The 13481-nt window shown below is 42.9% G+C and overlaps 1 pseudogene; it reads right to left on the reverse strand.

The window, feature by feature from the left end:
* Positions 1 to 13481, reverse strand: part of LOC115143931 (liprin-alpha-3-like) — a 74362-nt pseudogene that overhangs the window by 56105 nt on the left and 4776 nt on the right.

A 13481-nucleotide genomic window follows, 5' to 3' on the forward strand; every position in this document is an offset into this window, starting at 1 on the left:
ACTGAACGACTGGGTCGGGTCCATAGATACAGAACAAAAAGACTGAATGACTGGGTCACGTCCATAGATACAGAACAAAAAGACTGAACGACTGGGTCACATCCATAGATACAGAACAAAAAGACTGAACGACTGGGTCACATCCATAGATACAGAACATAAGGACTGAACGACTGGGTCACGTCCATAGATACAGAACAAAAAGACTGAACGACTGGGTCACGTCCATAGATACAGAACTAAAAGACTGACGACTGGGTCACGTCCATAGATACAGAACAAAAAGAATGAACGACTGGGTCACGTCCATAGATACAGAACAAAAAGACTGAACGACTGGGTCACGTCCATAGATACAGAACAAAAAGACTGAACGACTGGGTCACGTCCATAGATACAGAACAAAAAGACTGAATGAGTGGGTCACATCCGTAGATACAGAACAAAAGACTGAATGACTGGGTCACATCCATAGATACAGAACTAAAAGACTGAACGACTGGGTCACATCCATAGATACAGAACAAAAAGACTGAACGACTGGGTCACGTCCATAGATACAGAACAAAAAGACTGAACGACTGGGTCGGGTCCATAGATACAGAACAAAAAGACTGAACGACTGGGTCACGTCCATAGATACAGAACAAAAGACTGAATGACTGGGTCACATCCATAGATACAGATCAAAAAGACTGAACGACTGGGTCACATCCATAGATACAGAACAAAAGACTGAACGACTGGGTCACGTCCATAGATACAGAACAAAAAGACTGAACGACTGGGTCACGTCCATAGATCCATAGATACAGAACTAAAAGACTGAACGACTGGGTCACGTCCATAGATACAGAACAAAAAGACTGAATGATACAGAACAAAAAGACTGAATACACAAAAAGACTGAAGTGGGTCACATCCGTAGATACAGAACAAAAAGACTGAATGACTGGGTCACATCCATAGATACAGAACTAAAAGACTGAACGACTGGGTCACGTCCATAGATACAGAACTAAAAGACTGAATGAGTGGGTCACATCCGTAGATACAGAACAAAAAGACTGAATGACTGGGTCACATCCATAGATACAGAACTAAAAAGACTGAACGACTGGGTCGACGTCCATAGATACAGATCAAAAAGAGAACGACTGGGTCACGTCCATAGATACAGAACAAAAGACTGACGACTGGGTCACATCCATAGATACAGAACAAAAAGACTGAATGAGTGGGTCACATCCGTAGATACAGAACAAAAAGACTGAATGACTGGGTCACATCCATTGATACAGAACTAAAAAGAAAAGACTGAACGACTGGGTCACGTCCATAGATACAGAACAAAAGACTGAACGACTGGGTCACATCCATAGATACAGAACAAAAAGACTGAACGACTGGGTCACGTCCATAGATCCAGAACAAAAAGACTGAACGACTGGGTCACGTCCATAGATACAGAACAAAAAGACTGAACGACTGGGTCACATCCATAGATACAGAACAAAAGACTGAACGACTGGGTCACATCCATAGATACAGAACATAAGGACTGAACGACTGGGTCACATCCATAGATACAGAACAAAAAGACTGAATGACTGGGTCACATCCATAGATACAGAACTAAAAGACTGAACGACTGGGACGTCCATAGATACAGAACAAAAAGACTCGACTGGGTCACGTCCATAGATACAGAACAAAAGACTGAACGACTGGGTCACGTCCATAGATACAGAACAAAAAGACTGAACGACTGGGTCACGTCCATAGATACAGAACAAAAAGACTGAACGACTGGGTCACGTCCATAGATACAGAACAAAAAGACTGAACGACTGGGTCACGTCCATAGATACAGAACAAAAAGACTGACTGAACGACTGGGTCACGTCCATAGATACAGAACAAAAAGACTGAATGAGTGGGTCACATCCGTAGATACAGAACAAAAAGACTGAATGACTGGGTCACATCCATAGATACAGAACAAAAGACTGAACGACTGGGTCACGTCCATAGATACAGATCAAAAAGACTGAACGACTGGGTCACGTCCATAGATACAGAACAAAAAGACTGAACGACTGGGTCGGGTCCATAGATACAGAACAAAAAGACTGAACGACTGGGTCACGTCCATAGATACAGAACTAAAAGACTGAACGACTGGGTCACATCCATAGATACAGATCAAAAAGACTGAACGACTGGGTCACATCCATAGATACAGAACAAAAAGACTGAACGACTGGGTCACGTCCATAGATACAGAACAAAAAGACTGAACGACTGGGTCACGTCCATAGATACAGAACTAAAAGACTGAACGACTGGGTCACGTCCATAGATACAGAACAAAAAGACTGAATGAGTGGGTCACATCCGTAGATACAGAACAAAAAGACTGAATGACTGGGTCACATCCATAGATACAGAACTAAAAGACTGAACGACTGGGTCACGTCCATAGATACAGAACTAAAAGACTGAACGACTGGGTCACGTCCATAGATACAGATCAAAAAGACTGAACGACTGGGTCACGTCCATAGATACAGAACAAAAAGACTGAACGACTGGGTCGGGTCCATAGATACAGAAAAAAAAGACTGAACGACTGGGTCACGTCCATAGATACAGAACTAAAAGACTGAACGACTGGGTCACATCCATAGATACAGATCAAAAAGACTGAACGACTGGGTCACATCCATAGATACAGAACAAAAAGACTGAATGAGTGGGTCACATCCGTAGATACAGAACAAAAAGACTGAATGACTGGGTCACATCCATTGATACAGAACTAAAAGACTGAACGACTGGGTCACGTCCATAGATACAGAACGACTGGGTCACGTCCATAGATCCAGAACAAAAAGACTGAACGACTGGGTCACGTCCATAGATACAGAACAAAAAGACTGAACGACTGGGTCACATCCATAGATACAGAACTAAAAGACTGAACGACTGGGTCACGTCCATAGATACAGAACAAAAAGACTGAATGAGTGGGTCACATCCGTAGATACAGAACAAAAAGACTGAATGACTGGGTCACATCCATAGATACAGAACTAAAAGACTGAATGACTGGGTCACGTCCATAGATACAGAACTAAAAGACTGAACGACTGGGTCGGGTCCATAGATACAGAAAAAAAAGACTGAACGACTGGGTCACGTCCATAGATACAGAACTAAAAGACTGAACGACTGGGTCACATCCATAGATACAGATCAAAAAGACTGAACGACTGGGTCACATCCATAGATACAGAACAAAAAGACTGAATGAGTGGGTCACATCCGTAGATACAGAACAAAAAGACTGAATGACTGGGTCACATCCATTGATACAGAACTAAAAGACTGAACGACTGGGTCACGTCCATAGATACAGAACGACTGGGTCACGTCCATAGATACAGAACAAAAAGACTGAACGACTGGGTCACGTCCATAGATCCAGAACAAAAAGACTGAACGACTGGGTCACGTCCATAGATACAGAACAAAAAGACTGAACGACTGGGTCACATCCATAGATACAGATCAAAAAGACTGAACGACTGGGTCACATCCATAGATACAGAACAAAAAGACTGAATGAGTGGGTCACATCCGTAGATACAGAACAAAAAGACTGAATGACTGGGTCACATCCATAGATACAGAACTAAAAGACTGAACGACTGGGTCACGTCCATAGATACAGAACGACTGGGTCACGTCCGTCCATAGATCCAGAACAAAAAGACTGAACGACTGGGTCACGTCCATAGATACAGAACAAAAAGACTGAACGACTGGGTCACATCCATAGATACAGAACTAAAAGACTGAACGACTGGGTCACGTCCATAGATACAGAACAAAAAGACTGAATGAGTGGGTCACATCCGTAGATACAGAACAAAAAGACTGAATGACTGGGTCACATCCATAGATACAGAACTAAAAGACTGAATGACTGGGTCACGTCCATAGATACAGAACTAAAAGACTGAACGACTGGGTCGGGTCCATAGATACAGAAAAAAAAGACTGAACGACTGGGTCACGTCCATAGATACAGAACTAAAAGACTGAACGACTGGGTCACATCCATAGATACAGAACAAAAAGACTGAACGACTGGGTCACATCCATAGATACAGAACAAAAAGACTGAATGAGTGGGTCACATCCGTAGATACAGAACAAAAAAGACTGAATGACTGGGTCACATCCATTGATACAGAACTAAAAGACTGAACGACTGGGTCACGTCCATAGATACAGAACGACTGGGTCACGTCCATAGATACAGAACAAAAGACTGAACGACTGGGTCACGTCCATAGATCCAGAACAAAAAGACTGACGACTGGGTCACGTCCTGATACAGGTCACGTCCATAGATACAGAACAAAAGACTGAACGACTGGGTCACATCCATAGATACAGAACAAAAAGACTGAACGACTGGGTCACATCCATAGATACAGAACATAAGGACTGAACGACTGGGTCACGTCCATAGATACAGAACAAAAAGACTGAATGACTGGGTCACATCCATAGATACAGAACTAAAAGACTGAACGACTGGGTCACGTCCATAGATACAGAACAAAAGACTGAACGACTGGGTCACGTCCATAGATACAGAACAAAAAGACTGACGACGACTGGGTCACGTCCATAGATACAGAACAAAAAGACTGAACGACTGGGTCCGTCCATAGATACAGAACAAAAAGACTGAATGAGTGGGTCACATCCGTAGATACAGAACAAAAAGACTGAATGACTGGGTCACATCCATAGATACAGAACTAAAAGACTGAACGACTGGGTCACGTCCATAGATACAGATCAAAAAGACTGAACGACTGGGTCACGTCCATAGATACAGAACAAAAAGACTGAACGACTGGGTCGGGTCCATAGATACAGAACAAAAAGACTGAACGACTGGGTCACGTCCATAGATACAGAACTAAAAGACTGAATGACTGGGTCACATCCATAGATACAGATCAAAAAGACTGAACGACTGGGTCACATCCATAGATACAGAACAAAAAGACTGAACGACTGGGTCACGTCCATAGATACAGAACAAAAAGACTGAACGACTGGGTCACGTCCATAGATACAGAACTAAAAGACTGAACGACTGGGTCACGTCCATAGATACAGAACAAAAAGACTGAATGAGTGGGTCACATCCGTAGATACAGAACAAAAAGACTGAATGACTGGGTCACATCCATAGATACAGAACTAAAAGACTGAACGACTGGGTCACGTCCATAGATACAGAACTAAAAGACTGAATGAGTGGGTCACATCCGTAGATACAGAACAAAAAGACTGAATGACTGGGTCACATCCATTGATACAGAACTAAAAGACTGAACGACTGGGTCACGTCCATAGATACAGAACGACTGGGTCACGTCCATAGATACAGAACTAAAAGACTGAACGACTGGGTCACATCCATAGATACAGAACAAAAAGACTGAATGAGTGGGTCACATCCGTAGATACAGAACAAAAAGACTGAATGACTGGGTCACATCCATTGATACAGAACTAAAAGACTGAACGACTGGGTCACGTCCATAGATACAGAGACTGAACGACTGGGTCACATCCATAGATACAGAACAAAAGACTGAACGACTGGGTCACGTCCATAGATACAGAACAAAAAGACTGAACGACTGGGACTCACGTCCATAGATCCAGAACAAAAAGACTGAACGACTGGGTCACGTCCATAGATACAGAACAAAAAGACTGAACGACTGGGTCACATCCATAGATACAGAACAAAAAGACTGAACGACTGGGTCACATCCATAGATACAGAACATAAGATACAGAACTGAACGACTGGGTCACGTCCATAGATACAGAACAAAAGACTGAATGACTGGGTCACATCCATAGATACAGAACTAAAAGACTGAACGACTGGGTCACGTCCATAGATACAGAACAAAAGACTGAACGACTGGGTCACGTCCATAGATACAGAACAAAAGACTGAACGACTGGGTCACGTCCATAGATACAGAACAAAAAGACTGAACGACTGGGTCACGTCCATAGATACAGAACAAAAAGACTGAATGAGTGGGTCACATCCGTAGATACAGAACAAAAAGACTGAATGACTGGGTCACATCCATAGATACAGAACTAAAAGACTGAACGACTGGGTCACGTCCATAGATACAGATCAAAAAGACTGAACGACTGGGTCACGTCCATAGATACAGAACAAAAAGACTGAACGACTGGGTCGGGTCCATAGATACAGAACAAAAAGACTGAACGACTGGGTCACGTCCATAGATACAGAACTAAAAGACTGAATGACTGGGTCACATCCATAGATACAGATCAAAAAGACTGAACGACTGGGTCACATCCATAGATACAGAACAAAAAGACTGAACGACTGGGTCACGTCCATAGATACAGAACAAAAAGACTGAACGACTGGGTCACGTCCATAGATACAGAACTAAAAGACTGAACGACTGGGTCACGTCCATAGATACAGAACAAAAAGACTGAATGAGTGGGTCACATCCGTAGATACAGAACAAAAGACTGAATGACTGGGTCACATCCATAGATACAGAACTAAAAGACTGAACGACTGGGTCACGTCCATAGATACAGAACTAAAAGACTGAACGACTGGGTCACGTCCATAGATACAGATCAAAAAGACTGAACGACTGGGTCACGTCCATAGATACAGAACAAAAAGACTGAACGACTGGGTCGGGTCCATAGATACAGAAAAAAAAGACTGAACGACTGGGTCACGTCCATAGATACAGAACTAAAAGACTGAACGACTGGGTCACATCCATAGATACAGATCAAAAAGACTGAACGACTGGGTCACATCCATAGATACAGAACAAAAAGACTGAATGAGTGGGTCACATCCGTAGATACAGAACAAAAAGACTGAATGACTGGGTCACATCCATTGATACAGAACTAAAAGACTGAACGACTGGGTCACGTCCATAGATACAGAACTAAAAGACTGAACGACTGGGTCACGTCCATAGATACAGAACAAAAAGACTGAACGACTGGGTCACGTCCATAGATACAGAACAAAAAGACTGAACGACTGGGTCGGGTCCATAGATACAGAACAAAAAGACTGAACGACTGGGTCGGGTCCATAGATACAGAACAAAAAGACTGAACGACTGGGTCACGTCCATAGATACAGAACTAAAAGACTGAACGACTGGGTCACGTCCATAGATACAGATCAAAAAGACTGAACGACTGGGTCACATCCATAGATACAGAACAAAAAGACTGAACGACTGGGTCACGTCCATAGATACAGATCAAAAAGACTGAACGACTGGGTCACGTCCATAGATACAGAACTAAAAGACTGAACGACTGGGTCACGTCCATAGATACAGATCAAAAAGACTGAACGACTGGGTCACATCCATAGATACAGAACAAAAAGACTGAACGACTGGGTCACGTCCATAGATACAGATCAAAAAGACTGAACGACTGGGTCACATCCAAAGATACAGAACAAAAAGACTGAACGACTGGGTCACGTCCATCGATACAGAACAAAAAGACTGAACGACTGGTTCACATCCATAGATACAGAACAAAAAGACTGAACGACTGGGTCACATCCATAGATACAGAACAAAAAGACTGAACGACTGGGTCACATCCATAGATACAGAACAACAAGACTGAACGACTGGGTCACGTCCATAGATACAGAACAAAAAGACTGAATGAGTGGGTCACATCCGTAGATACAGAACAAAAAGACTGAATGACTGGGTCACATCCATAGATACAGAACTAAAAGACTGAACGACTGGGTCACATCCAAAGATACAGAACAAAAAGACTGAACGACTGGGTCACGTCCATCGATACAGAACAAAAAGACTGAACGACTGGGTCACATCCATAGATACAGAACAAAAAGACTGAACGACTGGGTCACGTCCATAGATACAGAACTAAAAGACTGAACGACTGGGTCACATCCATAGATACAGTACAAAAAGACTGAACGACTGGGTCACGTCCATAGATACAGAACAAAAAGACTGAACGACTGGGTCACGTCCATAGATACAGAACTAAAAGACTGAACGACTGGGTCACGTCCATAGATACAGAACAAAAAGACTGAACGACTGGGTCACGTCCATAGATACAGAACAAAAAGACTGAACGACTGGGTCACGTCCATAGATACAGAACTAAAAGACTGAACGACTGGGTCACGTCCATAGATACAGAACAAAAAGACTGAACGACTGGGTCACGTCCATAGATACAGAACAAAAAGACTGAACGACTGGGTCGGGTCCATAGATACAGAACAAAAAGACTGAACGACTGGGTCACGTCCATAGATACAGAACTAAAAGACTGAACGACTGGGTCACGTCCATAGATACAGAACTAAAAGACTGAACGACTGGGTCACGTCCATAGATACAGAACAAAAAGACTGAACGACTGGGTCACGTCCATAGATACAGAACTAAAAGACTGAACGACTGGGTCACGTCCATCGATACAGAACAAAAAGACTGAATGAGTGGGTCACATCCGTAGATACAGAACAAAAAGACTGAATGAGTGGGTCACATCCGTAGATACAGAACAAAAAGACTGAACGACTGGGTCACGTCCATAGATACAGAACTAAAAGACTGAACGACTGGGTCACGTCCATAGATACAGAACAAAAAGACTGAACGACTGGGTCACGTCCATAGATACAGAACTAAAAGACTGAACGACTGGGTCACATCCATAGATACAGAACAAAAAGACTGAACGACTGGGTCACATCCATAGATACAGAACAAAAAGACTTAACGACTGGGTCACGTCCATAGATACAGAACAAAAAGACTGAACGACTGGGTCACGTCCATAGATACAGAACAAAAAGACTGAACGACTGGGTCACATCCATAGATACAGAACAAAAAGACTGAACGACTGGGTCACATCCATAGATACAGAACAAAAAGACTGAACGACTGGGTCACGTCCATAGATACAGAACAACAAGACTGAACGACTGGGTCACGTCCATAGATACAGAACTAAAAGACTGAACGACTGGGTCACATCCATAGATACAGTACAAAAAGACTGAACGACTGGGTCACGTCCATAGATACAGAACAAAAAGACTGAACGACTGGGTCACATCCATAGATACAGAACAAAAAGACTGAACGACTGGGTCACATCCATAGATACAGAACAAAAAGACTGAACGACTGGGTCGGGTTCATAGATACAGAACAAAAAGACTGAACGACTGGGTCACATCCATAGATACAGAACAAAAAGACTGAACGACTGGGTCGGGTTCATAGATACAGAACAAAAAGACTGAACGACTGGGTCACATCCATAGATACAGAACAACAAGACTGAACGACTGGGTCACGTCTCTGGCAACCGAACCAATAAAACGAACGACCAGCTGGCTTGGGTAGCAACCCTAGATTTGTTTCGGGACTATATCTTGTGGAAGGATGAAATAGTATGAATACATTCATCATAATAACGTTTTTAATGAAAATATGTCAATTATTATTTGAATATGTTGGTAACCCGCATTATACATCATCCAAACACCGGCTTCTTGGGCATTATCACTTAAATAAACTACACTGTAAAACTTTTAATGTAAATTTACAGTAACATTCTGGCAGCAATTGGCCAGTAAGTCACTTTAATTTATTTTACAGTACAGCTACTGTAATCCATTTTACGGTACCACAAATATGACTGTAATCTAATTTACAGTACCAATATTACTGTAATTACCCAGTGACATATTAACCAGTGGTCCAGTATTACAGAAACGGCCGGCCTCCTGGGCTTTTCACGTACGGCAGTGTCTAGGGTTTACCGAGAATGACTTGACAAACCCAAAACATCCAGTCAGTGGCAGTCCTGTGGGTGAAAACAGCTCGTTGATGAGAGGTCGTAGGAGAATGGCAAGAATTGTGCAAGCTAACAGGTTTGTCCACAAATGGCACAGTACAACTGTGGTGTGTTGAACAGCATCTCGGAACGCACAACTCGTCGGTCCTTTACACAGATGGGCTATTATAGCAGACCACACCGGGTTCCACTCCTGTCAGCTAAAAAGAGAAAGAAGTGGCTCCAGTGGGCACGAGATCACCAACACTTGATAATTGAGGAGTGGAAAAACATTGCCAGGTCTGACGAATCCAGGTTCCTGTTTTGTCATGCTGATGGCAGAGTCAGGATTTGGGGTAAGCAGCTTGAGTCCATGGCCCATTCCGGCCTGGTGTCAACGGTACAGGCTAGTAGCGGTAATAGTGTGGGGAATGTTCTCCTGAAACATGTTAGGTCCCTTAATACCAATTCAGCAACGTTTCCATGCACCAAATAATTCAGGCTGTTCTGGAGGCAAAGGGGTGTCCGACTCAGTACCAGATGGGTTTACTTTCCAGCACACTAACTGATATTTGGTGTTTTATATCACTTGCACTCTGATCTGTTCCCTACATACATTTAATTGTTAGGGAACCACTACCACATATTAGCTATATTTGTACAGCATTCTCACTAACAGGTGCAACAAATATAACCTCTTACAAGACACCCCTCAGAATATATTAATGAGACACTAGTGTTCAAATGGTTTTTGTCACTCAAAAAATAAAGTATGGTACTGTGTTCTGAATTACAGAAATTTACTAGCAGTGAAATTCAGGACAAGGTTTGTAGAAATCCTTAAAATACAGTATATTACTGTTTTCTGTTGGGGTACAGCACTCTCACGGATACAACAAATATAGCCTCTTACAAGGCACGTCTTAAAATACATTAACGAGCCAGAAACTCTTTCACCGCCCACAACATTTTTCCCACAATGCACCATAATTCATTCTGTAAAAGACATTTACAGTATTTTACTGTGCATTCTACAGTGTTTTACAGTTGAAATGACAGAAAAGTCTTACAGAGTGCTGTAAAACACATTTACAGTATTTTACTGTGCATTTTAAACATGTTTACTGTTGAAATGACAGAACTATCTTACAGTGTAGGCATTGCATACATGTACCAAAACATGTAGGGTAGGCTACATTCTCTCCTTCTCTAACCCACCTGTCGACACATCAGGGCCAGTCTCTCTTTCAGCTGGCAGAGCTCAGCTCTTAGGCGCTCTATCTCCGTTTCTCTCTGTCTGCCGATCTCCCCGTCCAATCCAGAAGACGGTCCATTGGGTAGGCGCTGATGTCACGGGCAACAATGGTTTTCGAGGAAGGAGAGGGACGGGAAATGAGATCAATTAGACCCATGTTGAATATCAAGGAGACACATCATAATACCCATATACTATGCACTGTTATTAACTTTTGGACGCTAACAAACTTAAATACTGGAACCAACGAGCATAAATCTTACATCTTTCCCGCCGTCCATCCCCTTTTGCCGTCTTTTAATTTGGTCTCTTAAAGAGATTACCTGTAAGAGAGGTAAATGACAAAAAAATTGTGAATGCATTTGTATCTTTCTTATTGTCAAGAAATAGAGATATAACATGCTCTAATAAAACATCTGTATCCCGTATGGCTTTTACCTCTTGTGCTGTTGCTTGTAGTTGATCCTCCAAAAGAGTCACTCTCTCAAGGGCCACCCGGAGTCGCTCTCGAACCTTAGGGCCAAAAATGAGAAATTAAAGAGAAACGCTGAGAAATGTGTCTGTCTGGATCCCTTCATCAAAACAATAAAGCGACTGTTGAGAGAAAGCTACAGTAGCTGCTTATGAGTGGGATGGAGACCCAAAATGGGAGCCTGGTGGCCTGGTCGCCCACCTTCTCATCCAAAGCTTTGTGGTGTTCAAACAGGGACTTGAGGGCCTTGAGGACCTCCACTTCACTGGAGACCCCTGCTGGGGACTGGGCCTGTCTCTTCACCACCGTCATCCTCAGACTGCGCTCGTGGCGGGACACAAGACACTCCAGGTGCTCTAGTAACAACTATATATGGGAAGGGAGAGGGAAAGATGGAAAGAGACAGAGAAGGGGGGAGAGTAGGAGAAAGAGACAGCCAGAAAGAGGCATATAAAGAGATTGAGGTAGAGGGAGAGAGAGGCAGTAGAGTTAGACGCACAGAAGGAGATGGAGAGAGGCAAAGGAAAGGAGAGACAGGCAGAGTAGGAGGTGGAGAGGAAGGAAAAAGGAGGACAGAAGGTAAGAGAGGCACAGGAGGGGAGAGAGGGGGGAGAGAGAGAGACAAGATGGCAGAATGACAGAGTTTATAGGGAGTAGACAGGAGTGGAAGTGCATAAGATAGCAGAAAGAGAAGGGGGAGAAAAAGGAGAGGGCAGAGGGACGGAAGGAGAAAATGTGAAAGTGTGTACTAGGGAGGAGAAGAGGGAGTAATAGAATGAATCAATACCACAACTACAATGGGTGAGAAAGAACAAACACAACTGCTGGGAAAGTGCTAAGGAGTCAAATGTCTGATAAACATCTTACACGTGTGTTGTTTCTCTCTGCCTTGAGCTCAGAGATCTCCTCTTCCCTCTCCAGTAGCTGCTCCCGGCAAACATTCAGCTCCTTAGTCAGCACAGCAAACTCCTGCAGAACCCCCAAGCAACATAACATAACATTCGTGAACAATATGGACGACTTGTAACATGCTCACATATACTCAATCAATGTAGACGCAATATTACAGGAAATATACTGTAATCAGCTAGGTGTGCAACCAACTCTGAAAACACACATGCATGTACAGTACACACATACACATCCTTATGATCCGTACCCTTCCAAAAAAAGTGAAAATTATCCCTATTATTTGGAAGAAAAAGGAAACCCCCAAATGAAGCTTGGTTTTGGCAGCACCATCTTTATAATGTTCATTTTGGAGGCACAAGCTTAGAACCTTCGTTTTTTTTCACTTGACTACCTTCAGACTGGAGGACTACAATGACAATGTATATGCTGCAATGTAAGCCATAACAATTTCTGTCGTCAACATGGCCTAAGACACACAGAAACATACAGCATGAAATGCAATGGGACAGCGATGGGAGTCAGAGATAAGAGAAGGAGAGTATACAGATGGTGACACAGTAGGACTGTTGGCACTCTGCTTTCTGGGGTTGGTCCTTGTTTTGGATAAGGGTCAGAATTTCACTTGGCATCTCGGGTCATTTATTTGTATTCCATCTCTCTCTCATTCTCACTGTCTGTATGATCAAGGAGAGACTTTGGGCTCCATTCAGTAGAACTCTTATTTAAAGAGTAGCATACAAACATACCCTTTATCACACGGTCCAATTAGTAGTTGTGTGCTATATACTGTACAGTTCACGTATGCTTTGTTTATTGTACAGAGTGATTGTTGTGTACTTG

This window comes from Oncorhynchus nerka, linkage group LG16 (assembly GCF_034236695.1).
Source record: "Oncorhynchus nerka isolate Pitt River linkage group LG16, Oner_Uvic_2.0, whole genome shotgun sequence".
NCBI classification, from domain to species: Eukaryota; Metazoa; Chordata; class Actinopteri; order Salmoniformes; family Salmonidae; genus Oncorhynchus; species Oncorhynchus nerka.